Source organism: Arvicanthis niloticus, chromosome 26 (assembly GCF_011762505.2).
Source record: "Arvicanthis niloticus isolate mArvNil1 chromosome 26, mArvNil1.pat.X, whole genome shotgun sequence".
NCBI lineage: Eukaryota > Metazoa > Chordata > Mammalia > Rodentia > Muridae > Arvicanthis > Arvicanthis niloticus.
This window is the reverse complement of record NC_133434.1, coordinates 17,402,464-17,408,628: the sequence shown is the minus strand read 5'-3', so window position 1 is coordinate 17,408,628 and position 6,165 is coordinate 17,402,464.

The window sequence follows — 6,165 nt, the reverse complement described above, 5'->3', positions numbered from 1 at the left end:
TAATCAGTAAGACAAAAATGGCAATAGCTACCTCACAGAGATTTTTTAGGACTAAATATGAATACAGTCCTTGCATCTGCAGATCTGATCTCCCATGGTCTTTTAGCATGCAGGTGCAGGGTCCACTGCAAATTCTGATGCATTAGTCCCTTTGGTAAAATAACATTCCAATGCTCTGAAGCCGACACAGCCTCCCCTGTATGGGATTTTGTTCACCACATGGATGCTTCTGCTCTAAGTCCTGTTTGCCATGCTGAACTTATCCCACCTTGGTACATGGCTCTGACAGAAGTGTTATGTTCAGAAATCACTCTCCTTCATTTGTCCTGCCAGACCAGGGCCAAGGAGGATGATGCTCTCAGATGCAGGGCCTGCTTTCCATCACCCATCTGCTCACTCTGACACATGACCAGACAGACGCTACCAAAACCCTAATAGGTTTGCAATTTTTTTTTTGCCTTATTTAAAATAAAATAACAAAAAAAACAAATAACTGTCCCCCACTAACTGTAAAACCCAAGTCATCTGACACATCCCTATTTACAGAGAAACATGACAAATCAATTCTTTTAATTATCTGCCTATTCCATCTGAGCTACCCTGATAAAACCGAACATGGTAAGCATATGCCTATACCCCATCACTTGGGAGCCTGAGGCAGGAGCATAGCCACAAGACTGAGGCCAGCCTGGGCTACATAGCAAGGCCCTATTTTTAAAGGACCAAAGAAAAGGAAACACCTGACCTTACAAAACATAATATAATAAAAATAGTAGTGTCGCTGTGAATATGAGCCAACAGTGAATTCTACAAAAGGCCATTAGTATGCAAAAATCCTAAGAGTGGCTCGATATGTAAGAACAGTGTTGGGAAGATAAAAGTCTAGTTATGGGCTGGTGAGATGGCTCAGTGGTTAAGAGCACTGACTGCTCTTCCAGAGGTCATGAGTTCAAATCCCAGCAACCACATGGTGGCTCACAACCATCCATAATGAGATCTGATGCCCTCATATGGGTGTCTGAAGACAGCTACAGTGTACTTACACAAAATAAATAAATAAATTTAAAAAAAGAAAGAAAGAAAGAAAAAAAAAGTCTAGTTATGCTCAAGCTTATTTCTAAAAGAAAAACTATTTCTATTAAGGGTGTATGTGTTAAAGATCAGTGAAAGAATAAGAAAGAGGGCCAGGCTATGCTTAGCGTTTATGTGATACTTTAAACATAACAGACATCGGCGATTCAGCTATTTTGCTTCCAGACTCCCTATCAAAGAGAATTATCTTCAACTCAGAAATGGCAGAACAAACACGGTTAAAAGGAATACAAAGTCTACGATCATTGAAAAGATAGGAAAAGAAAACCTGAGTTTTAAATGAGTTCATGATTCTAGACCCAAATGAATTCTATCTCCTGGGACTTACAAATAACAGAAGCTGCAGATGTAATCCAAAAACCATTACGTAGTCCTTGAGATGACTGAGTGCCCTAATTTTCAAAGAGTTTGATAAAAAGATGTACTATGATTTCAGTCCAAGGCAACTGAAGTCGATTTTACAAAAGAGCAGATTACAAAGTAGTTGGTACCAGGTGTGGCAGAATATGAAGGCAGAGGCTGGCGGAGCTGTCCTTGGCATCCTAGAACTGACTCTAGACTAGACTAGGCTAGCCACAAACTCAGAGATCTGCCTGCCTTTGCTTCTGGGGTGCTGGGATTAAAGGCATGCACCACCACTGCCAGACTCTTATCTTTTAAACAATATACATACAGATATAATAGTCTAAAGAGACTATACTTAGCAATAGAATGGTAATGAAATGTAATTTGTAACAAAGTTAGAGACATATTTGATGTTATCCATATTTTTTAAAGATTTATTTATTTATTTATTTATTTATTTATTTATTTTATATATATATGAGTACACCACCATTGCTCTCTTCAGACACACCAGAAGAGGGCACCAGACCCCATTACAGATGGTTGTGAGCCACCATGTGGTTGCTGGGAATTGAACTCAGGACCTCTGAAAGAACAGTTGGTGCTCTTAACCTCTTTTAAGCCATCTCTCCAGCCCGTTATCCATATTTTTAACACACAGTAATCAAGTGTAAATGCAGTGGGTGATCAAAGAAACTTTCATAAAGCGGAGGACGGAAGAAGAGACAGGAACTAGGTAGGGGCACTCCTTTGCCAATATGCCATCCAGATGGCTTTTGGAAAGCCATTGCTTTGTCTTAAATCGAATCCCACATTCCAGAAAGCACTGTCCTACCTAGGCAGCCATATTTTCTGGGTATCCCAGTGAGGTCTGTGTTTCAAACACAAGTTCTCTCCTGTAATTCAGTAAATTTTTTTTTTTTTCTTTTAAAGTGTTTGAACCTCTGAAACCACAGGATCAGGTTAGCTGAAATAAACACCTAAGGAAACCAGGGTGTGAATCAGCTGTCAACTGCTTTCAGGTTTAACAGCCAGTGCTCCAGGGTGAAGTGCAGTAGACAGAGGGAGAGCCAGAACTGAGGAAAAGAGGGATGCAGGCAGTTCTCAGGGACTGTGGTGAGCAAAACTTGCAGATGGAATGAGCCTCAAATTTAAATTTTACTATGTGCATTTGCTTCCATGTTCCAGTGTTTGCAAGGTCAGAGGAAGGAAGGAACATTACAGACGGCAGGGCTAGGCATGAGGTAACTGTTGAAGGTAGGTGACTGACAAAGGTTCATCGTGCTATTTTTAATGGATTTCTTCAAGTTTCTTGGAAGCCATTAGACAGGAGACTGACTTGAGTAAAAAGAAGACCACTCAGAGGCCTACAATGGCCAGTGGGCCCTATACCTTCTTGTCTGTCTTCTGCTACCTCTGTTCACCCTACTATTCCCTCTGGGATGCACTGGGCTCACGTCCTAAGCCAGGGCAGAATCTCCGTCCAGGATAGAACTGAGACTGACCCTCATGGTCTTACATGCATTGGCATTTTCATCTCTTGCAGCACCATCTTTAATCATCCTGGTTTATGTCTTCTAGCTTTTCCACTAGAATTTGAATTACCAGAGGGCAGGACATTTTTGTTCTGGAGTTTTATACAGCACTTATAACAATGTCTGCTAACTAATAAATATAAAAAGTTGGGTCCATAGTGAGAGTACATCCCACTAGCTTTGGTACCGATCTCTTCTTCAATATTAGGTGTAGCAAAGACCTTACTACCCACTCTTGAACTAAACAAACTAGGATGCCTGATTTCTGAAGGAGTTAAATGCTCAGAGATAGCTCATCAGTTATTGCCCCCTTCTTAACTGCTAGGTAGACAGCCAATGCTAGTTATGATTATCATAACTTGCGATCTCACAAAATTCATAACCAAATTTCTCCCAATAAAAGAATTAATCCAAATCATAATTCTAAATTTCCTCAAAACTAGGACTTTGTTGTTCTTTAAAAAAAAAAAATTGGAAAAAACAATAACAAATGTTCACAACCAGATTGGTGACTGGGAATCGTGAGCGTCAGAAGCCAAGGCAGAAACCAAGTATCGTTGTACAATGTACAGACGACTTCCTCCCGTGTTTCCAGCTACCTGTCACCCCATGCACACTTTCATTTCTCCTTTGCACAAACCTGACCATACAGCTTGGACAAACTACATATCTCAGATTATTTTTTATAACCACAAAAGTATTTTGTCCTTGTGTGTTTCAATACTTCCAAAGGCAGGAGCAAAACTTGGGAACTCCAAAATCGAATACCCCTCCACCAAAAAAAATCCTCAATAAGTATTTGCAAGCATGGGAAGGGAATTATAGATCTCATCTTCAATAATATCAGTAATCAAATTCTTTTTGATTTACTCACAAGTGAGCTAATAGTTTGTAGTGTAAGTGCTGTTCAGAGTCTAAATGACCTTTCTAGAGCTGACCAAGGCCAAAATGCTAATTCAGGAGAAAGCAGACAGGTTCTCCAGCTTCTGGTTCCCCATTTCACCAGCTGGGAGCCTCGAGATGCTCAGGCCTGAGGAAACAGCGCCACCTGGAGGGTCTCCATTTCAGAGACATCCTTTCTTACCAAGGACCGTGGGGTTCAGCTAGAAATTCATGATCCATGTAGCAACAGGAACCAGCTCACTGATTTTGACTGTTTGCACTTACCTTTTGAACAATTTCCTGTCTGTGATGATTTGGGGAAATCTTTCAAGGAATTCATTTCTCAAGGTCATCTGCATACTTCCTGCTTGTTCTTAAGAAACAGGGTCCTCTCAATGAATGCTTCCCAGCCCCCTCACTGCCCCAGTGAACATGCTAAGAGTTTCTCCACCCAGGCCCAATGATGCTCCCAATCACAAGTATCTTCGGAGTCTGAGTATGAACCCCTAGCCCACAGTTCCCACAGTTCCCACAGTTCCCACGTGTCCAATCAGATGATCCATCGCTAAGCAAAATACAACACCTACTGGAAAGCTATCAATGAACTGGCCAGGAAGGCTGGCGGTGCTTGCCCTGGCCTGGCTTACGGACTGCTTACTAGGGGGAAACCATCCTCCAAGCAGAGCTTATGCAACCCAGAAACTACAGATGAGGTTTTATATTTAAACTGAGAGAGGAGTGAGGAGACTGGCTTTCAGTGCTGAGATCCCTCCCACCTCCAAACTGCTGTCTCTGTCAAGCAGCAGGAAGAACCTGTATGAACAAAAGAAAATCTGTTTTGTAATAGTCCCACAATGTATTGATTTCAGTTTCCTCCCTTAGCTCACTCTCAATTACTGAGAAAAGAATGGCACCTCAAATTGTGAGTTCTCGGCAACAGCACTTTCCCCGCCTGTCCAAGTAGCCCCTTCCTTCTTCTCTCTTAAAAAAGCCCGCTTCTTTGTTCTCAAACACAGCTAACGACAAACCACCATAGTCACCTGAGACCATTTTCTGTCTGCTCTCATAGGGGAACATGCAGAATACAGACTGTGATAAATGCTGAAGAAAATACTCCTTTTTTTTTTAATCTTTAGCTCTATGATCAGAAAGACTAAGCAAACAGAATGATTTGATTAAAAGGATTGAATCAGAACTAAGAAGGAAAGGGTAAAGACAGAGAACACAAAAGACAGGAAGAAAACCAGGTCTCCTGTAGTCCAGGGATCCAGGGATCGGGACACTGCAGACTGAAGCTGCAGGCCAGCCTACTGCAGCCCCTCAGAGAGCCCTTGCCTGGAAGCACATGAAGCTAATCCTGCCCGGCCGCCATTTTGAAAGGGGACAAGACACACACTAGAGCACTCCCTGGGATAATATATCATAGTACGCACCTCCAACGATCACAAAGATCCCAACACACAAAGCTAAGCTGAAAACTTTGTGTTGGGACTGGAGAGATGGCTCAACGGGTAATCACTTGTATGCAAGTGTGGGGATCCGTCCCACCTACATAAATGCCAAGCCACTGAGGTGACTCACCTGTAATCCCAGCACTGAGAAGACAAGACAGGGAATCTTCAGAATAAGCTGACTAGCTAGAGTAGCCAAACAGGCAAGCTCTGCCTCAAAACACAGGGCAGAGGGCAACGGTGGAAGACGCCTAACAGCAACCTCTGACCTCCACATGTTCGTGTAAACAAACACAAACCACACACATATACAGGCAAATAAAAAAATCACCTATGTGTACCAACTGAAGAACTACAGACTACAGCCTCGTGCTAGATTTTACCCACATAACATTCCAAAGGAATTCTGGCAATGTAGAACATTTGACATTTGATGGAGATAATGGTAACTTCAGAATGGAGACAGGGAGAGAGGGATTGTTCCAAGAAAAGAGAACTTAGTCACAATAGCAAAACATGCCAGAAAAGTCTCAGTGCTACGAGGCAGTCTTCTGAATACAGGCAATAGGCAGTCATGGGGGATGTGCTTGTACTTGAGAAGCCAAGGGAGGATGGAGAACAGAGTCAGCCTGAACTACAAGAGCCACACTCTAACTCAAAGGGCGCATCAGTGAGACCTCAGTGAGGGACACAGACTTCAGCAAAAGAAAAAGCATGGAAGAAAACTGGGTTTGGAGGACTGGAGAGATGGCTCAGCAGTTAAGAGCACTGATTGTTCTTCCGGAAGTCCTGAGTTCAATTCCCAGCAACCACATGATGGCTCACAACCATCTTTAATAAGATCCAATGCCCTCTTCTGG